Source organism: Lepidochelys kempii, chromosome 7 (assembly GCF_965140285.1).
Source record: "Lepidochelys kempii isolate rLepKem1 chromosome 7, rLepKem1.hap1, whole genome shotgun sequence".
Taxonomy (NCBI): domain Eukaryota; kingdom Metazoa; phylum Chordata; order Testudines; family Cheloniidae; genus Lepidochelys; species Lepidochelys kempii.
Genome location: NC_136386.1, coordinates 100,791,359 through 100,814,541, shown reverse-complemented (window position 1 = coordinate 100,814,541; position 23,183 = coordinate 100,791,359).

The window sequence follows — 23,183 nt, the reverse complement described above, 5'->3', positions numbered from 1 at the left end:
GTCAAACAACAGAAAAAATTACTAAAACTGACTGTATTTAAATTCTGTTTACTTCCTTAACCTTTTGACTTACCTACACAAAAAGTAATCTTTCATAAACAAGTCCCAAACAAAATCATTGCCTATTTTCCTTTCCTTAAATCCTTGTGGAATAAACAGAAATTGTAACAAGATCCTTTTAACCATTTTTTATTCCACTCATATTTGCAATGATTTTATAACTGATGCTGGTTTGCCTCTCTCACATTATCACAATCAGTGCATCCTGGGATTAAAAACCATTTAGGGCCCAACTCTTAAAGAAAGTCCCCACACAGCAGTATAATGAACATTGTTTCTTTTTATTGTTGCTAGGTTTATTGGTATGCCAAAGAGGCAGTGAAGCTCAGTCCTCATTCTAAAAACAAAGAAGTGACCCACTTAATAGCATGGTAGCAGCACATAAAGACAGTACAAAGGTTCCAACGAAGATAACCATGAGGCCTATAAATGGCAAATATCCCATTTAACTGGGAAGGGGTCACAAATTAGACACATCTCAAGAGAAATGTTCAGATTTTTTTTCTTTTAAAACATGTATCAGTGTCGAAATTAATCTAGAACAAGTGTGTTACTCCCTGAAAAATGGCACTAAAGAGGGAAAGGCAATCCAATGAGCTCCTCGGAAGCCTATTCACATGGGAAATCCACAGAAGTCAGTACAGCTCTCTATGGATCTATTCCAGAAGCCAGATCTTGCTGAAAGGATATACTGTTTCAGGCCTCAATTCAAGAAAGCATCCCTATTCAGGACAGTGCTTAAGCATGTACTTAATGTAAGCATATGCTTAAGACCCATTAAAGTCAATGATACATACGTATGTGCTTAAGTACTGCCCTGAGTAGCTGGGCTTAAGTAAGTACTTAAGTATTTTCATGAATCAAGGTTTCAAACAGAACTACTCAGATGAGTAAGGCTAGCAGGATTTGGCTCAGTGTGATTTATCATCTGGGATAAGCGGTGACGAGATTATCATGCAGTAAGTGTGCTCTGGATTATGATTTTGCCAAGAAAATACGATGACAATAACTAAAATTTACAAAGCATTTATATATTTATATACCTGTCACCATTACAGACTCCAAAGTGCTCTACAGTCTGTTGATATAGGGATCACTCAGCCACCACTAAATTGCCACCAGTTCAGGTGGAAGACTTTCTGTGTCAGCTGCAATATAGGATATCACTCTGTCGCACTCTCCTAAAAGAAATCCAGCAGCAGCACCTTGATGACTGGTGTTGCTGCACCATAGAAAAGGCTTCAGGCTCAGATTACAAGCACTTGAGTGGTAATCACTAGACTATTGATACAATTAGCACTAATTGGGAGGATATAAATAGGAGGATCAGGACGCAAAAGGGAGGAACTCAGAGGGCGAGCTGCATGAAGGAGAGAAGTTGTGTGAAAAGCTCCTACTTCAATATGCCTGTGTCATGTTCCATTTGCAAGGAATAAAAAGTACACATTGTGAAAAGGAAACAAGCTGGGTGCGTTTATCACCACAAGATGACAGAAACCCAGCTAAGCAATGCTACTCACTGGGTACCTATTGAGACACCCTGTGACACATGGGGGCTTCTCCAGGATTTTTACCATCTCAGCTGAGAAAAGGAGACTAGATGGGTGACCTGCACTAGGGCAGGGTGATCTGGATGCAACGGAGGAGACACTAAGCTGACAATTCGAGCAACAGACAGCAATGCAGAAGATCCAGCAGGCAGAGAGGCAAGCATTTCTGGTTGGCAGATGGAGCAGCAGTGGACATTATGGGAGTTTATTAAAGTGCAATCACGGGTATGGCAACAACTCCTCTAGAGGCCAGTGAGTTCCAATGAGGGGACTGGAAATTGGACAGTGGGCTAGGGAATATGTACGATAACCCCAGGAGATTATCCTGATCCCTTTTTGCTGACTTTTGAGTGACTTATATCAACACTATATGGGACAAGGGAGGTTGGGAACTATGGCTGGCCCCATGTCTGACCAGCAAAGCTCAAGTGGCTTATAAGGCCCTGAGCAAACACTAAACCAGAGACTACTCTGAAGGCTTCTATTCTGGACAGGACGGGCTTGTAAGTGGAGAAGTACCACCAAAAATTTTGAGCAGCTAGGTGGAATGGTGGGATACCCCCCAGGGCATTCACACAGAACAGTCAGACTAGGCCATTTGGTGGCTGAGGCCAGATCTGCAGGACATAGAGACCCTGATGGATGCAATTATCCTTGAATAGTTTATACAGAGCCTGCGTGAGGCTGCTACAGTCTGGGTCCAGAGGCATCAGCCAGAATCGTTAGATGCTGCTGTGAAACTAACAGAGAAGTATGTGAAAGCAAACCTCCCATGAAGAGAACTCCATCCCCCTACAAGCAGGGAAGGGGGAAAGAAGGTTGAATCATAGAATCATAGAATATCAGGGTTGGAAGAGACCTCTAGTTCAACCCCCTGCTTAAAGCAGGACCAATCCCCAATTAAATCATCCCAGCCAGGGCTTTGTCAAGCCTGACCATAAAAACTTCTAAGGAAGGAGATTCCACCACCTAGGTAACACATTCCAGTGTTTCACCACCCTCCTAGTGAAAAAGTTTTTCCTAATATCCAACCTAAACCTCCCCCACTGCAACTTGAGATCATTACTCCTCGTTCTGTCATCTGCTACCACTGAGAACAGTCTAGATCCATCCTCTTTGGAACTCCCTTTCAGGTAGTTGAACGCAGCTATCAAATCCCCCCTCATTCTTCTCTTCCGCAGACTAAACAATCCCAGTTCCCTCAGCCTCTCCTCATAAGTCATGTGTTCCAGTTCCCTAATCATTTTTATTGCCCTCTGCGGGACGTTTTCCAATTTTTCCACATCCTTCTTGTAGTGTGGGTCCCAAAACTGGACACAGTACACCAATGTCGAATAGAGGGAAACAATCACGTCCCTCGATCTGCTGGCAATGCCCCTACTTATACAGCCCAAAATGCCATTGGCCTTCTTGGCAACAAAGACACACTGTTGACTCACATCCAGCTTCTCGTCCACTGTAACTCCTAGTTCCTTTTCTGCAGAACTGCTGCCTAGCCATTCGGTCCCTAGTCTGTAGCGGTGCATGGGATTCTTCAGTCCTAAGTGCAGGACTCTTGTTGAAACTCATCAGATTTCTTTTGGCCCAGTCCTCTAATTTGTCTAGGTCCCTCTGTATCCTATCCTTACCCTCCAGCGTATCTACCTCTCCTCCCAGTTTAGTGTCATCGGCAAACTTGCTGAGAGTGCAATCCACACCATCCTCCAGATCATTAATGAAGATATTGAACAAAACCGGCTCAAGGAGTGACCCTTGGGGCACTCCACTTGATACCGGCTGCCAACTAGACATGGAGCCATTGATCACTAGGAACCTCCTTCATCAAACCCTGACAAGGGGATGCAAGGGGTGAATAAGGGTACCCCAACAGCCCACAGTAGTTTACTACCACTGCAGGGGCAAAGGAAACATAAAGAAAGACTGTCCATATATGGACTGCAGGTTCACAGAGTTCTGTGGGTGGGCAGGTTTAAAAAACAGGTCTGGGATAAAGACAATTCCTGTCAGAATCGGCTGGAGAACAACAAGGGGAGTGGTAGACTTGGCAGCCGCATGTTCCCTACTCTGAAGTACGTTGATTAGACCACAGTGGCAATGGAGAGGGGGTGATAATAACCATCTATTGTGTACATGGGGGAGGAAATACTTCCTCCCATTAGGAAGATTTAAGTGGCAGAGAGTAGGAATAGTAAAGTCATTATACTATTCATTCATGATTGGAACAGACTGGACTCCATTTACCTTGAGTAAGGAGGACACAGGATGGAGGGAAAAATCAAGAATGTAGACCCTGCAGGTAATCTTCCAGAGGCTGTGTGAGATGATCTCAGACATAGAGGAATGAGCCCAGAAAGCACAAAATGCTGGAGGACTTGTGAGGGGGGAGGAGCAGAACTTGAGAAGGGGTCAGTGGTTTAGGCAATAGACTAGGTCAGGACCTCCTAAAGGAGAAGCAGGGTGGAGGCTTGATGACTGCCTGGAGAAACAAGCCTTGAAGAGAGGGAGAAGGGTCTCTTAAGGAGACCTTGATGGGTGAACTTTCACCAATATCTTGCCACTTGCTCAGGACTAAGTCATGGGAGGAGAGGGATCCCAACCTTCTGACTCTGGAGGGATACCTTACTCTAATATGTCCAAGCCAGAGGCAAAAGAAACCAAAGCTAAGATCAGTTGGGTGTGATTGCTGTGATGATCTATGAGCTGAGATAGAGCTGTAGGGGAAATCTCCACCCTCAAAGTGTACTTTTTGTAGGTGGAAGGGAGGGGCCCCTAAGCAGGGGCCCATGGAAGGCCAATCTGAAAGGGCATGAGAAATCCCAGTAGAACCTCAAACCCATAAAGAGGGTTGGGCTCAAACAGTGAAGAAGATTCCCCTGGTAGGGAAGAAAAGGTCTCAATTGAAATAGGGGAGGAGGTATGTCTCAGAGTGCTAGCAAAGCCTGATCATTAGCATTGCTGCAGCACAGAAAAGGCTGCAGGCTCACCTGGGAACAATTAAACATTTTATTTTGGGGGATTACAAGCACTTGGGTGATAATTACTAGACTACTGAAACAGTAAGTGAGAGAATATAAGTGGGAGGAACAGGAAGCAGGAGGGAGGAGCTCAGAGGGCAAGCTGTACAAAGGAGAGAAGCTATGCAGAAAGCTCCTGCTTCAATATGTCTGTGTCTAATTCTGTTTGCAAAAGATCTGTGGAATAAAAAGTACACATGGTGAAAGGGAAACAGGCTGGGTGTGTTTATGACCATGAAATTACAGACACCGGATAGACAGTGCAGCTCAACTGGGTAGCTGAAGAAGCCCCATGTGATGAAGAGGAATTGAAAAATAATTTAACTAAATGAAAATACAGGGGAATTTTGGACAGGCTAAATATAATTACCAAAGTTGGAATTTGACCAGAACACATTGACTACACTTGCAAAAAAAAGTGCCATGGGACCATTTACTGAACATGAGCGGTCAAGGCCTTCATTCTACATCTCATCTAATGGCAGATGCTCCAGCAACAGAGTGCCCCTGAGCACCATGTAGGGACATTGATTCGTTATTGACTGTTGAACAAGAGTATCACCTACTGAATCCCAAACTTCATTTCTTGCATCTGATTTCTATGGAGGACTCCCACTTATGAGATCTGAGAAGATCACAGCCCAAGTAATGTAGTTGTGATTTTCTCATCTCTAATAAGCCAACAGGATCAGACTTAGTTGGTACTTGGCTGGGTAAGTTATAAAAGAAAAACAAAATCCTAGTTAATCATATTTCACAAATAGAGTTGCTGTGTGATATGATGTAAGAATGCCAGATACAGTGGATCCAGTTAACAATTCTTCCTATTAATAGCAGATAAGAGAATATTTATAATGGGGAATTCTGCTAGAATTGGTAATATCTAACTACTAGGATAAAGGCAAAAGAAAACTTTTAAAGGTGCCTGTTATTTGTCACTCTAGTAATTCAGAAGTTATCTTGAATCACCACTGATGCAGGTGAAGAGACGTACAACAGCAACTTAAAATGAGTTCTCTTACTCTGATCCACTCAGCTATTCCACTATAGAAATCTAAAGCACATCCCAAAATGCAAAGACACCGACGTGGTCTCTGTGTTCCAAAATCATCACAAAGGGCCTGATCCTGCACCATTAAACTCAGTGGAGCTTTGCCATTGATTTCAGTGAGTATAGAAGCAAGCCCAGAATGCCTATTGCAGCTCCACACACCAATGTAAACCTTGTTGCAGCAGAACCTAAGGGCACATTTCATATATGACTGCAGAGAAAGCCCACTCAGAATGGAGGACAGGAGTGTTCATGTAGAATTTATACTACAAAAAAAAAGTCCTTACTCTATGCCTCAATGTGAATTCATCAATTTAACTTACACTTAAATGGAAAATCGCTATACAAAGACCATAAAAATGTATTATGTTATCAATTGAAAGGTTTACACTGCTGGCAAGCTCAGGGAAAACATACCTTTCACCATCACAAGCCTGAGTGAACTGCATTACGAAGGATCCCATATATATCTTTAACTTTTGTACATGGCAATTCTCTTCTCATGTGTTCCTAAATCAAGTGAGCGATGGAAAGGTGGATGAAGAAGTGCAGAGAAAGGTAGAGAATGGAAAGGAAAGGGGAAAAGGAACAGTGAGAAAGAAAAAGTGTAAAAAAATTAAAAACTGAAAGGAAAAAGTTAGGAATGAATAAGAGAAAGGGAAAACAGAGATGCAGATGGGAAAAAGAAAGGGCCAAGGTGCTCATTGGGAAGATGAATTACATATGTGTCTCAAAAAAATGCTTTTAAAGGAAAAACCGTTTCAAACCAATTGGTTTCCCAAGTAATTACTATTTTCACAGTGCCATGAGATGAAAGCGGAGGAAAGGAATGGGAAATATCTAGAGAAAGACTAACACGATGTTATTTGCCACATCAATAAGAGCAAAATCTCTGTGTAGCAAATCTCTGGCTTTGCATAGTGCTAATAAGCTGTCCACTATGCTCTACCCTCTGTCCATGACCACTGTTGACAGTGGACAATGGTGTCATCTGGCTCTCCTTTTCATCATACTAACAGTCTCACACGTGACAAAAGGTACAGCTTAGAGCTCCCTTGAGAGGCTTTAAATAATGTTTTGTTGTGGTGTTTTCTAATGAGTGTTGAGGTGGGGAATATGAGGTGCGTATTGTCTTCCACATAGCCACAATTCTATTATAAAAAGATCATAGACTCATATGACTAGAAGGGACCTTGAGAGGTCATCTAGTCCAGTCCCTTGCACTCATGGCAGGACTAAGTATTATCTAGACCGTAGGATCATAGAAGATTAGGGTTGGAAAAGACCTCAGGAGGTCATCTAATCCAACCTCCTGCTCAAGGCAGGCCCAACACCAACTAAATCATCCCAGCCAGGGCTCTGTCATGCCGGGCCTTGAAAACCTATACAGATGGAGATTCCACCACCTCCCTAGATAACCCTCTCCAGTGCTTCACCACCCTCCTAGTAAAGTAGTGTTTCCTAATATCCAACCCAGACCTGCCCCATTGCAACTTGAGACCATTGCTCCTTGTTCTGTCATCTGCCACCACTCAGAACAGCCGAGCTCCATCCTCTTTGGAACCGCCCTTCAGGTAGTTGAAGGCTGTTATCAAATCCCTCCTCACTCTTCTCTTCCGCCATCTAAACAAGCCCAGTTCCCTCAGCCTCTCCTTGTAAGTCATGTGCCCCAGCCCCTGATCATTTTTGTTGCTGTCCACTGGACTCTCTCCAATTTGTCCTCATCCTTTCTGTTGTGGGAGACCCAAAACTGGACACAATACTCCAGATGTGGCCTCACCAGCGCCAGATAGAAGGGAATAATCACTTCCCTCAATCTACTGGCAATGCTCCTAGTAATGCAGCCCAGTATGCTTTCTTGGCAACAAGGGCACACTGCAGACTCATATCCAGCTTCTCATCCACTGTAATCCCCACCATCTCTGACAGATGTTAGTCCAACCTGCTCTTAAAAATCTCCAGTGATGGAGATTCCACAGCCTCCCTAGACCATTTATTCCAATGCTTAATCACCATGGCAGTTAGGAAATTTTTTCCTAATGTCCAATCTAACCCACCCTAACCTAACCACTACAATTTAAGCCCATTGAAGGTGGTCCCAGTTTCTACTCATTTTGGAAACTCTTGTAGTACCAAAGTTTTATGGGATGAGTGAAAAATGGAAACTTATACTCAATTCTGGACTTCCAATATTAATTGGAATTGTCACCTACTCATTTTATTAATGCAAGTTGAAGAGTGAGAAGTTGTCAGTGGCATTTAATACCATTGGTTTCTAGGGAAACTGAGGTAACGTTAGTGGTGGAGAATGCAGGCAACCACCGTTAGGGTACACTAGTGGAAAGGGGCGACACGGAGTAGAGAGCGTGTGCTGTGCCTGCTCCCCCTTCCTGATTTTGGGCACAATGCTGCTGTTTAGAAAGGGGAAGAGCCCCCCCAGATCCACAGTGGAGGGGAAAGTGGCAAAATTGACCCTCCTCCTCCTCTGGGCACACTCCAAGGGTGTTGACCCATGGGTCCCAGGGGCAGTTTCATCAGGGGACTCTAAGGTGGACGTAGAAAATACGTACCAGAAATATTGTGAGTTTTATCATCTGGATTCAAAGACTAAGGATCGGGTGGTGGCATGGTTGTTGTGGCAAACTTGTTGTGCTTGGCAAACTGCTAAAGCTGATTATAATTCTGAAACTATGCAAGTGAGGCAGGAGTTGGAGCAAGTAAGGGCAGAAGGGATATGTGGAAGGCACAAGAGCAAGCGGCATGGGCAAGTTGTCAGCAGCTAGCAATCTCCGCCATCAAGGTGACGGAGAGAGCTGACAGGCCGAGAAAGATAGGGAACAATCTACGGAGTTGGAGGTCCAGGTGGAGTGTTTGCGGGAATTGGTGTTAGAGCTGGGGACCCATCTGGGCAGGAGAGCAGCAGGACCTCCGGGATCGGGGACAAAGGCGCCGCTCCAATATGACCCTGGAGGCTGGGGCAGGGACATATGGTATAACCTGACCCGGGGTGGCCGCCAGATGGGCTGGGATCTCAGCCAGCCATGTTGGCATCAGTTAACTTTCCAGCACAGCCCCCCGGCCCAGGGAGGAAGCCCCAGACCCGTAACTGGGATAACTATGCAGGAAATAGCCTTGACCCCTGTGGAGATAATTTCTCTGGCTCAAGGGTTAGGGCCAGCCAAGGCGAGCACATTCTCGGAATGGGCATATCAGTTTCTGATGGCGATAGAGGATCAGGAGTTAAATCCAGAGGAGGTTAGGAAGCTGTTGAGGACGGCATCCACCATACCGGGGTGCAATATGGGAATCGCACTGCGGATACAGGCAGCCGGACGGTGGCAGTCCCCGTTCACGCTGGTTCGCAACTTGGCTCAAGGAGAGGCACTGCAGGAGGTGAGCCACCAGTAGGCAGCAGGCTCCCCCACTCTGGTGGAGTCCCCTTACATCTTTGTGGAGAGAATGGTATTAGCGGGATTGTTAACTGGGCAGTATCCAGCTCGCGCCCGTGGGGAGCGATCCCCAGGACCCTGTCCAAGATTGTGGTTCCAACAGCTGAATTAAGGCTTATTGCAGCAATGATGCCCAAAGATGTTCAGATGGCTATGGGAGTGTGGAGGCAGGGAGAGTCCCTAGACATATCACACCTTAAGGAAGAGGCACGCCAGGCCACCAGAGTGGTTGGTCAGCCTGGAGCTGGGGCTCCTGCTCCCATCACTGCGGCCGCAGCCCCAGGGCCTCGATAAAGGCGCCTCCGATCGGACACCAGTTGGCTCCACACACTGTTGTGGATGGCCTTAAAGGACCGGGGGAACCCATGGGCCAATGGGACGGGAAGCCCATGGAGTCCCTAGCACTCTGTTGCATTCAGCTAGGGTTGAAGCTCCTGGAGCCGGGGAGGAAGGGTATTGGGGCCAAAAAAGCAACCTCAGATTAGGGGGCCCTGACTCCCCGAGTTTACTGGGAGAAGAAAGCACCCAGGGATGGACCTGGGTGGGACCTCTTCAGGTGGATTCGGGAGGAAGGTTGCGCCTTCAGGTTGGGGGGGCCATATGAGAGCCCTGAGACATCTGAACTAGATTTCGTGGCACATGTGGGCACCGGTGCAGCTGTCTCACTGCTTCCCTGCCCCATGTCAGGAGTGCCAACCCAGGGAACCATTGAGATCCAGGGATTTGATCGCACCTTGGTGCAGGGAGAAGTGGTGGACTACTGGTCACCCAGGTGGGGAATCTTACCCAAAGATGACCCTGGATTTATAGCCCCACAACTACAGAACCAATTTTGGGCATAGATTGCTTGCGGGAGGGAGGAATAGTGGTTGATTGTGCTAACAAAGGTTTATGGAGGACCGCAAAGAAAGACCAGACCCCTGAAGTAAGGAAGGGAGATACCGGATTGCTGAACCATAGTATGTTGGGAGTGGCGGCAGTGACTGGGGATAGCAAGGAGGAATGAAGGAAGCATTTTCCCCAGGCATGTGCGGCCCACAAGCTGGACTGTGGTAAATGGACTGGGGAACCAGTGAAAATAGAAAGACCAGCGGTCCCCCCACAGAAACAATATCCTATCCCCACTGCGGCACGCCGGGCTGTAGCGGAGATACTTAGAAAGCTGGAAGAGCAGGGAGTACTGAAAAGAACAACTTCCCCCTTTAGCTCCCGAATATGGCCTGTGAGGAAAGCTGATGGTGTCTCATGGAGACTGTCAACTATTGGAGAATCAATGTGGTGACACCCCCAGTGGGCACCAATAGTCACGGACATGACTCAGATGTTGCAAGACATGCCAAGGGAAGCTAAAAGATTTTCTGTATTGGATTTATCTAACTGTTTCTTTGCTATCCCACTAAAGGAAGGATCAGAGGACCGATTCGCGTTCCATGTGGACAGGGTACAGTATTGCTTTACCCATGTACCCCAGGGATTTCGTAGCGCTCCTGCTATTGCGCATAAGGTAATGACCCAAATATTAGAGCATCTTCCTCCAGGCGATAAGAGGTGGGTGGTCTCGTATGTGGATGATATCCTGATAATGGGAAGTGGGTCCATCGGGGACAGCTCAAGCATGTAGGGAGAACCGCCCTGACTCCATGTTCCTCTCTACAATAGCCTACAGTTTACAATGTTTAAGTCTTTTTCGCAGCTTCTGTTTTTCAGAGCACCAGAAAGAGCTGGTACCAGCTGAAGGACAATTGAAACATACCATGGTGCATCATCGTGACAAACTTCTACGTTATCTTATGTTCTGTGTTTCGTGTTTCATGTTTTATGTTTGTCTTGTAGCAGTTGTCTCATTGCTAGCATTATGGTATGTGGTGTTTGGGAAAAGGGAAGATACTGCATTAGGCAGGGAACAGCAACAAACCATACTCACAGCCCTTTTTTAACTCTAACCGGACCCCTCCCTCTCTCGACCCCACTGCATCCTGCCAAATTTTCAATCACACACCTATCACTGTGGTGGCCACCTCCGTCCAAAAGCCTGTGATACATCAACCTTATAACTACCTCTTTACCAATTGTTTACCTCTCCACTGAATGCTCTGATTTTCATCTAAATGTAGTACATGAGAATGGCTGTTTGACACTCATTGTTACATCCTCCAGTCAACATTTTGATATGTATTTCTGTTATTGTGGACATGCTACATGTAATGAAAATCCGGAATTGTTCCAGCAATCCAAGTACTGGCATAGATGAGCAGAGGCACGCCGTCCCCCTTTGGATGGTCACCACAATTTGGATGACCAAGGGGTGGGAAATGTTATGTAAAGCCTCCGCTCAATCCAGCAGAATGCGATTGTAAAATCTGTAACTTTTCAGTCACTGCTAGTGTGATCATTAAGTTCTGTAACCTTTTGCAAACTTTGTAACTTTGGTTATTGTTAGCACAGCCTTTTAAGCTTTGTAACTCTTGCAAGCTTTGTTACCTTTTCAGTTACCACTTGTATAAACCTCCAAGCTTTGCAATACCCCATCATGCAATCAGAGAGAGTGTGAACAAGGGAATGTGTGGGGGAGATAAGGGAATGTGAACAAGGGAGTTTATGTGGCACTGAGCGGAGAGGAACTGCAAGAAGAATAGAGCCCAGAGCATCTGATGTAATTTGTCTTGAGAAGGAAATCATGGGGTGCTGTAAAGAAAAGAAGAACCTGGTATGCATGAAAGGAACGAGGCCTGGGAATGCTTCTCGGTGAAGGACACAGAAGGGAAACTCAGTATACGTGACAGGAGCTGCCCAGTTCCAGCACAAGGAAGAAGGCATACACACAAGCCCCCTGCTTCTTGACCTGCTCGCTGGCCTAGATCCATGACCGCAGGCAGACACCAGGGTTTCTGGGGAAACTGAGGTAACAACAGGTGTTTGAAAGCTGACACGACAGACTCTGAAAGCAAAGGGAGGGGAAGGGTTTAATTTTTAAAAAAATCATTCCATAGTTAGTCTTGATGAGTTTGTATGATCTACTGTGCAAAGATCTATCTGCATAGTTTTTAATACTCTCTACGCAAAAACAACCCAAAACAAAATCAGTTAGTTTAATTTAAGCACTTTTTTGCCCCAAAAGGTGATCATTTACCCAATATACTATAAGGATTATTCACGTGAATAAGGGCTGTCAGATCAGGTTCTTCAGAGTTATGAAGAATGGGGTATTAGGTAACACAGAAAATATTACAATGCCTTTATATAGTCAACAGTGCAGACTCATCAGGAATACTGTGTGCAGTAATAGTCACCCCATAGGGTTCGGAGAAGGATGACAAGAATGATCAGGAGCATGGGAAAGAAAGACTGAGAAGATTGTAGTTGTGCCTGAGAAAGAAGAAATACAAGAAGGGCCATGATAAAGTATATAAAATACTGAATGGTATAAAGATAAATTGGGAATTTCTTTTCTCCCTGTATCATAATACAAGAATGAGGGGGCAATCAATGAAGTTAAAAGATGGCAAATTCAAAACTAATAAAAGGAAATACTTTTTCATAAAACACATAATTAGACCATGAAACTCATTGGCACAGGAAGTCATTATAGCAAGATTCAAATAGGGATTGGGCATTTATATGAAAAAAACATGGAGAGTTACTATTAATTATAACAAACATTTTGAAGAGCTATTAAACTTCATGCTTCACACCTTAAGCCAACCTCTGACTCAGGGTGAGACCTAGTGTGGGGGGTGGATTGTCCCAAAAAGCTGTTTAATGTGAGTTTCTTATATGTTCCTCTGAAGTATCTGGCACATGCCATTGTGGAAGACAGGATACTGGCCTAGACGGACCTTGAGTATGATGCAGTGTGGCAATTCCCATGTTCTGTAGCAATAGTTTTCTAAAAAATAACTGATTTGGAATTGTACCTTTGGAATTATGACCTCTTATATCATTAAATAAAAAGCCATTTTGGAGTTGTACAAGCACATAATAGCATTTGAAATCAGTAAGCATCTTTTATTTTCTTCACTCACATGATCTAAAGAACAACCACATAAAAAACTGTTAACATAACCTTTGCAAGACAGAGACCTTGTGTAAATTTAGTATAAACGCTGAATGGATTTTTACTACAGAATTATAAACTTCTGAAAATCAAGGTTCATACTGGACATAATGACAGTATAACTATCACAGCATTATTGGCTGCCACTACAAAACATATATAGTAAAAATTCCCTAAACTGAATTCTCTTCCAAAGCAGTGTCCATAATGACACTCATGGACTGAAAAGAGACTGCAACATCACTGCTGGCTTCTCTATCACAAGGTTGTTTCAGGGCTGGCAACCTTCCAGTAACGTGTCCAAGTTTAGAAGGTTTCAGAGCAGCAGCCATGTTAGTCTGTATCCGCAAAAAGAACAGAAGTACTTGTAGCACCTTAGAGACTAACAATTTTATTAGAGCATAAGCTTTCGTGAGCTACAGCCCACTTCATCGGATGCATAGAATGGAAAATATAGTAAGAAGAAATATATATACATACAGATAAGTTGGAAGTCGCCATACAAACTGTGAGAGGCTAATTAGTTAAGATGAGCTATTATCAGCAGGAGAAAAAAACTTCTGTAGTGATAATCAAGATGGCCCATTTAGACAGCTGACAAGAAGGTGTGAGGATACTTAACTTTAGAGAAATAAATTCAATATGTGTAATGACCCAGCCACTCCCAGTCTCTATTCAAACCCCAGTTAATGGTATCTAGTTTGCATATTCATTCAAGCTCAGCAGTTTCTCATTGGAGTCTGGTTTTGAAGCTTTTCTGTGGCAAAATTGCCACCCTTAAATCTTTTATTGAGTGGCCAGAGTGACACCATCATAGGATCTAATCACATTAGCCACGCCATCAGGGGTTCGTTCACCTGCACCTACCAGTGTGATATATGCCATCATGTGCCAGCAATGCCCTTCTGCCATGTATATTGGCCAAACTGTACAGTCTCTAAGCAAAAGAATAAATGGACACAAATCTGACATCAGGAATCATAACAGTCAAAAACTGGTAGGAGAACACTTCAACCTCTCTGGCCACTAAGTAAAAGATTTAAAATTTATTTGTTAAGATAAAATTGTTAGTCTCTAAGGCGCCACAAGTACTCCTGTTCCTTTTGCAAGTTTAGAAGGCAATTCTTTCCTCCAGTTCTTTTTCACATCCCTCAGGAAAACTGCATGAAGAAGTCACAGCTTTTGTTGGTTATAGTACATCAAGATTCAGGAATAGCTACTAATTATAACATTTGTAATTATTTCGAGTTTTAATTTTAATAATGACTCTTCATGGTTCTGTTGACCAGAGGGAAATTTTAATCCCAAATGTGCCCAAGTGTCAAAATTGCCATTATCCTGCAGAAAAAAAGGCTTTTAGAAGGAGGTAAAGTTTACTTATTGAAAATTAGAAATGAATATTAATTGTCAGATCTCCATCTGAGATTAAATCCTTTTATTTAACACCGGTTGAAAGTGTAAATTATTCAAATGTTTACATTTGATTGGCTGCTGTACTCTAATGATTCCATTTTCTACAGTGTATTAGTGGTAAGATAATGAAAAGCTTCATCAGAATGGAGTGTTAAACAAACAACTAACTTCAGCTTTTCACAGCAGAATAAAAAGACTGTGTGGCTCAGTCAATTAATGGCTGGATCATGCTACTACTGAAGTCAATGGGAGAAGAATCAGTCCCCGCTCACCCCATCTTTGACTTTTTACTGGGTTGCCCAGCTGCACATCTTACCAAACCTGGATTCTTCCAATACCTCTCTTCCCTCATATTACCAATATCATCCTTATCTCGCAACAAGGATATCAGTGGGTGAAATCCAGGCTCCCCTGTAGTCAATGGCAAAATTCCTATAGACTTCAACAGAGACAGGATTTCATCCAATATCTCTTCCAAGTGGGGTTGACACCATAATATCCCCATTCACCACTCTGGAAAGACTTTCTCCTCTCCATGTTTAGAAATAGGAGGAGGTGCTCTCCCAAAGTAGCAACCTTTCTTCCTCTACTCTACCTCCAACTTCTTCTAAGAGCACCATCCAGCTCCCACTGAAGTCATTGGTATTCTTTCCCTATGGAGCTGACCCTAAATGATAATCAGAGGAGATGAGCTGGAGCCCGAGCTCATGAGGAGAGCTATCCACTTAAAGAACATTATTGTTCTTAGGATGCAGTGACCTTTAAAAAGTAGGTTTGTTACTCTGTCAAGTTGGGAATGAAATCGGGGAGGGCTTAAAGCTGACCAGCACAGGATTTATATAAAATAATGTTGCCTCAAAATACGTATACTTCAGCCTCATCTCTGAAGGGATGGAAATGTTGGATCATTAACAAAGACATCCTTCCACCAAAATATCCAGCAGTCACTGGGGTTGACTAAACAGATTAAATGCTAAATTAATTAACAAAATACAAATGATTATAAGCAGCCTCATAAAAATCCTTTCAGTATCAATTGCTCAGCATCAGTCTCTTGACTGATGTCATAATTTCACAGCCTGTCTAGTCACCATACAGTCTAATGTAGACAAGATCTGTTTCTCATGTTAAAAAAATAAGCAGAAAAATAATGTTTTAAATGGTTCAAGCCATATTTATCCCTCATAAAGAACCAAAAAAAAAAAAAGGCACAAGCCCAACTTTTTTCCATATGTGGCAAATTGCCAGCACTACTATGGGGGGTTCACAGCACAGTTTCTTGCCCCTGAACTGGGGTATTAACTGCCCCACTAGTGTCCTAGAGGAGGGGAGCAGAGAGAGAGGGACCTGGGTCCACCCTCTACTCCGGGTCCCAGCCCAGGGGCCCTAGGGATAGCGGTAAACCACTTGAACTAGTGGTTCCTTCCCCTGGGCTAGTTCCCTCTCCTGCCCTTCAGCTTGTGGGGCTTCCTGCCCTCCCTCTGCACAAACCAGGTGTCCCTTTACCTAGGGTCTTGGTCTTCTTAGTCCACCACAACACTTCTCCAAACCCTCCTCTGCTTCCCTCCAAACTGCTCTCTGCTCCAACACCAATCCATTCTGCTTCAACTCCTCCAAACTGCTCTCTACTCCAACACCAAACCACTCTGCTTCAACTCCTCCCCTTGTCTGATTGAAGCAGGGGGTTTTTATCAGGTGACTGGCTTCAGGTGCTCAAATTGGCTTCAGGTGCTTTAATTAATCTATAGCAAACTTTCTTCCTTCTACAGGGAATAAGGCTCCCTTCTAACACTCTCCTGCTTAACTCCAGTGGGCTAAAACGGCCATCTATAAAACCAGAGAGAGGAGGTTGGCCAATGGAGTTTCCTGTGACTGTGGGGCCGTTTTCCAATCCTCAGTCCGTTCACGTATCCGGGCGGAGTTCCTCTGGGCGGCGTCCACCGACTCCCTTGATGCTTTTAAGGAGTGGTGGGTGCTGTCCGAGGTTCTCTGCTCGGTGTCCCCGTCCGGTTCCCTTTGTTTGACCCTTTGATTGGGGGACAGAGTAAGGGACCCCAACCCCAGCCATTGCTGCTGCGGACACCACCACCTTAGAGGGGTCCTTTCACACGTGGGTGCACGTGCCCCCCCCCCAGATTGTCCACCCCACAGTCCGCCCCTCTTGTTGGGTGCTTTCAAACGAGGGAATTGTTGGTGACACTGGGCGTGGTGCCAGGTAACTCGAGGGGGTGGCAGACCTTGAAAGTCAATGAAGCCCCCTCGCTCTGGGCGACCATGTAACTCGGAAGGGTGGATGACCATGAGAGTCGAGGAAGCCGCCCGCCCTGGGCCCAGGCAAGCTTGAACACTTCCCTCCCCTGAAACTAATGAGAAAACAATTGTGATTGGTTGCTGTGTTACACATTGCATATGCTTTTGTTTTATAAGTGTGTTATGCAAATAAAAACACCTTTTTTGCTTCAAAAAAAAAAACCACTCTCCTGCTGCCCTCTGGCCATGCTGTATCACACCTATTAGCACTCCAGCTCAAATCTTCACCTGTGTCACTTCTGTTGTGCACAATTGTTATGTACTGTAGCTTCCTTTTTTTTTCTGCCAGAATAATTTTTTAAATACACAGAAGTTATACTCAAGGGCAAGTTTTCCTTGAGCAACAGTACATGTCTCACTTTTATTGTGATGCACAAAGTCTTTAGATTCATGTCTTTTTACCTCTCAAGAAGTGTATTAATGACCCAGTAAAGCATATTCTAGAGTGCATTCATATTAATACAATATAGTTCTTTGGTTTTTATACTTCTTAGGAAAAAAACAATTGTTTTTGTATCATTCTGCTAGGAAATGTATTTCATGAGGTGAAGGGGAATAAAGGCTTAAGAGAGAAGAATCAATTTTTCTTTAATATTCACATTACATTTCTAGAATGATTTACTTTTACTTATTTATTTTTAATTGTTGCGCCATGTTACCTTCTGTTTTGAACCGTGTTCAATCCTGTAACACAGCTGAACTGCTGTCTTCAGCAGCTGTTCACAGGTAGTCAAGTCCCTGTCAGGGATCATTGTCTATTAAAAGGTCTAGTTCAGGTGATAAACAGTTCTTGATTTAGCTTCTTAGTAGAAAAATAATTTGAAAGAGGCTAAGAGGTTATTTTAAAATAACAGCTTTTCCTTTCTTCTTGCTAGCTTGCAACATTCAACAGCACTTCAATAGTGGCCAACTTGCTTTCAACTTAGAGTTTTCAAAGAAAAACAAATAAAACTGAAGATTTAAGGAGAAAACTACAAGCTTTAACCATGCTTTCTGCTCTTAAAGTGTGTTCCACAGATGCCTTCAAAATCTCTAGAAATAGTGGGACAGTATTTTTACTATAATTCCCTATATTTTTTCTTCACAAGTAATTAAAATGCATTTTCAAGCAGTTCACTTCAACTCCCATGAAAATTCTGGGCTCACTCATGCTCACATTGAAGTCAATGAGAGTTTTGCCCTGACTGGTTTATGCACTCGTGAATAAAGGATTTTCAGATAAACCGATCAAACCCTTAGTACGTGTGCCCATACATGCATCCGATGAACTGAGCTGTAGCTCACGAGAGCTTATGCTCAGATAAATTTGTTAGTCTCTAAGGTGCCACAAGTACTCCTTTTCTTTTTGCGAATACAGACTAACAAGAGCTTCTACTCAGAGACAGATGGCTAGATGATGCTGTAGTATAAGGGTTACCAGGTCCAGACACACGCACTGATCGTCTGAGCCTTAGGCGCATGGGACCCCAGTAACAAGTGAGTGCTGAGAGAATGCGGAATTGGTCAATGCTACACTCGGCTGATGTGGCAACACATGGTGCTTGATGCCATCAGGCGGTCAAGGGACATCTACATAGAACATACCACCAGACATCGGCAACACCAGGAGGGATGAGCTGGAGTGCCAATGAGAAGCGCAGTCAGTAAAGGAACTGAAATACTTTCCTCATGGATTGTATTTTCTAAATGGACAACCTACCTAATTCTCAATAACTGAGGGATAATCTCCTCTCATTGATATATTTTGCTTTCCACAACCAAATCTCTGTACAACAGATTCTAATATCTAAACTGTACTGTTAAATCTATTGACCTAAATGTGGGTTATTGAGAGTGAATTTGTGGGGGCGGGGGGGTGGAGGGTGAGAAAACCTGGATTTGTGCTGGAAATGGCCCAACCTGATGATCACTTTAGATAAGCTATTACCAGCAGGACAGTGGGGTGGGAGGAGGTATTGTTTCATATTCTCTGTGTGTATATAAAGTCTGCTGCAGTTTCCACGGTATGCATCCGATGAAGTGAGCTGTAGCTCACGAAAGCTCATGCTCAAATAAATTGGTTAGTCTCTAAGGTGCCACAAGTACTCCTTTTCTTTTTATGTACACTATGTATCATATGACTTTTGAAAACAAACTTTGCATTTGTGGATAATCTAAACACTATACCCAGATGTACAGACACTCTTTTCTCAACCTATGTATTATATAATTTTTTAACATTAGCTTTAATAATTTCTAGGTGGTTATAGTATACTATAGTATACTACTACTATTATTATTATTATTATTACAACAATGTGTAACCCACTGATCCCCACACCCATTTTTGTCCTATGACTGCAGAGGTGTTAATGAGCCACTCCATCTTGAATGGTCCTTTAGAATATGCGCTAACAACCTAACAATCTGTTCCACTTATGAGGCTCCCAGTACCTTTCCTAGACCAAAGGAAGATCTCTGTGTTGCACAAAAGCATGTCTCTCACCAACAGAAGTTGGTCCAATAAAAGATATTACCTCACCCACCTTGTCTCTCTAATATTCTGGGACGAACACGGCTACAACAACACTGCACATGTCTATGGACATTTTCTAGTGCTGCAATTTTAGCTTATATGGATATATGGCCATGTTTAAATCCTCATCAAACACACATATCTAATATTACTATATCATTACCATACTATCTCATTTGCTTACTAGGTATCAACACATCTAGGGCCTGATCCTATTAAAGGTAGCAGAATAGAGCCCCCAGTCTGTGCATCTGGTGTTCTATGAGAATGACATATTCAGATGTACTAATTATTTGGATAGTCAATGTAGTACTGTACAATATATAAAGTAAACCATACTTCTGAGAAAGGAAAAGAAAAAATATGAACTCAGAACGAGCAAATCAGAAAGTTACGTATACATCTGAATCTAATGAGAAACACTCATTGCTCCACCATAAAACAATCTGAGCAGTTTTCTCCTACATTTCTTATGTGACCGAACAAGCATTCTCTTGTTTTAACTCAACTGTCCAAATCAGCCACATATGTGGGAGATCGGAGGATGAATCTGACCTTGCTCCCATTGATGATAACAGTATCAGAGTCATAAAAATACCTGAGCTTTTTTTTTTTTTAATATAACAGTAATTTTTCCTTTACAGCATATTTATAAATGCTTTGAAAACTCAGTGGACACAAGTAAGCCTACAATTCTTTTAAAGGGTGCGGTGGGGTGGACAGAAGATGATATATTTCTAATCATATCACATAATTATATTAAACTGGAGAAACTGTCAGGAAAGGGAAAAAATCTGTATAAAAATCTGAGTAAACAACAAGGAAAAGGCATTTGCCAGAACTTTTAACTTGTTATCAGCAACGTGGCTTTTATTTACCTTTGATATCTTAGACAGGAATAGATGAAAATATTTATAATTAATAACAACTAAAACAACATTTTATTCTTTTTATTAATTTTTAAATTTAGAAATATTAAAAAACATGAAGCTGCAGTTATTTGGCAAGCTCCTTGCAGTGCACATAAATAAATCTCTTTTAGCAAGTCTCCAAGGGTTTTAGGCAAAACTTTGTGAATGCCAAGGCAGAAATCTAAAAAAAATTTCTGGTTTATTTGTCGAGCCAAAAAAAGTGGACAGCATGTCCAAAGTACAGTTTAAAGCATTATTTTTTGTACTAAAGAGAGAAGTGATGTGAGTTTTGAGATCAAGAATGTATGTAAGGAGCCTTCCAGTGCACCAGTATCCCAAGGTTTTTAACTCTTAATAGCAACATTCTTTTGGAGGTTATAAAATACCATTATGAGTGTTGCTGATGTGATGGTGAGGAAAATTTTGTTTTTATTTTTAATTGCAGCCACTAAGGATGGTACAAATGTGCATGTTTGATCATTTACAAACAACTCTGAATTACTATGGTGCCATCAGCCAAAGATGGTCCTAACTGTACGTGTCAATATAGCTGTTTGGCTAATTGATTTTTGGGACCTGCATGTTGGCTGTAAAAGCACTACCTATGTGCAGTAGGTACAGTAGCTAGGACAAACTGACTCTACCTGCTGATGCTGATGCATTCTGATGTGTTTCACCAACTAGAGGTTCAGCCCCAAGCACCCTTCAGCACTAAGTAAAACTCCAGTCAGTCCCAATAAATGTGCATGTTGTCAGGCATGTGTAGTGTAGGCGTGTGCTAGATGTTAATCTCCAGATATTGATAATTCCAGAAGATAGAGTCAATGGATTCTGTCAAATCCCATATTTTCCTCTTAGAATGGGCCACCATTGATTTCAATGGAGTGAATCAGGAAGTGAACTAGTACAAATGAGAGATGAATTTGGTCCTGTTTATCACTGTAGACTAGTTAGCAGAGAGAGGTCAGAGCACCAGGACAAAGTAGATAGTACTAGTATATCAGCAGGAGCAAGGAAATACCTGAAAATGAAGTGGTCTAGCCTATAACAGTACATACCCAGAAGGACCTGAATAATGGTCTGGCAGAAGGGACAGTATTGTTATGATTACTTATTGGTATTACAGTAATGCTTTAGAAATCCCAACCAAAATCAGGTTCTCTTGTGTTAGGTACAGTACACACACACACACACAGAGTGAGAGAGAGAGAGAGAGAGAGAGAGTAAGGGACATCCTCATTGCCAAACAGCACCAAATCCAAAAGAGGCAAATCAGACAAAGAGTAGGAGGGGGAAGAGTCATAGAGAGTTGAAGCCCCTTGCTCAAAGCAATACAGCAGGTCAGTGGCAGAGCATGGAACAGAACTATGGCCCTGTTTTCTCATCCAATAGCTAGAACACTAGACTGGGAGCCATGTTGCCTCTCTAGTAACTTTAGAATCACAACTGTGGTGTTAATTATGTAACAATAGCTGTGGTGCTGTCTTTCATAACAAGAAGCCATGAATCTAAGGATGTGGATTTGCCAAGTGTAGGTGGCACTGAAGGAGATGGGGATTCCCAGTTTAGCTCATTAAAATGATGTTGTGTTGTCATGTTCTGTATAAAATTGTGTAACATCCTAAATCAGAAACAGAATACATGTATATACCTAAAATTACATGCCCTCTATATGATTAAGAGGCCACTAACCTGAAGGACATGAATAACCTAATTGTGATTCACTAATGGCCAGGTTAAAATCAACATGAAGGTACATAGTGGCTACAAATTTGGACTTCAGTGCGTCAAGCCAGTTCCCACTGATTTCATTACAAGTTGGATGGGGCCCTGAGAAATGAGAACAGAACCCTTTCAGCTTTGAGGTACAGTATATTTGCAAAGGTGGCAAAACCAGTACCTATCATGAAATGATTCGGAGAGGAATAATTCTTTTTGGTCCTCATGCTAAAAGCTATATCCTCTTCACGGAGCCTAGAGGAATTCCTGGATTCTCACCATTGTGATTTTATAGTCAGCAGTTTTCATGTGAAGTTGTTGGTTCATGGTCTGTACAAGCTTGTGGGGTACAAATTTATTCTTTCATTTATTGAGCCATCAAGTTTGCCTTTCTTTGTCATTCCTTAGACAATCCAGTGGTTATAAGGCTAAGCAATACACCTAGGAATACACACTAGTCAACATGTCCTTCTAATTGGTCATGGAGGGATGCAAAATACAAGCAGCAGGATAGCTTTTTGAAGTGCCTGTACTTCCCCTATGGCCTGCCCTCTTGCAGAAGAGCAGTGGTTTCCTGCAGTGAGGACAGGGACTTACCACTTTTCCCTGTCCATTGCTTCCTCTCTTCTTCTTCTTGTAGGACAATCTGTAAGAAAGGGAGGACAAAGGGAGGACAATTTTTGGAGCCTGGCTTCGGGCTCAGCTGTCTATTTTAAAGTTTTCCAGTGCACCTACCTCTGTTGTATCTTCCAAGTAAAATTGACTTTCCATGGGGCCTGCTTAAATTTTCAGATTTTTAACTACTGGGGGGGGGGGTCACAGTTGAATCACTAAAGAAGGCTTGTGTAAAATGGGTGAATTAATTATTGTGTTGCCACAATTAAAGATTCAAAGCACAAACCACTTGAAAATTTGAGAATCTCAACTTTGAAATTCTTCAAACATCAGCTTCTAGCAGGCTTTTCTTTTAAGCCTCTCGTCACCACAGGTGTCTTCTATTGATAATAAATATAATAACTGTAAGGGTTTTTCTGAGAATACTGAAAAATTAAAAAGCCTTCCACTGGCCTAGAGTGTGTCAGAATCTAAAATAGAATTGAATGGGCCTCCATTTTCAGCCTTTTACTGTAAAAATAA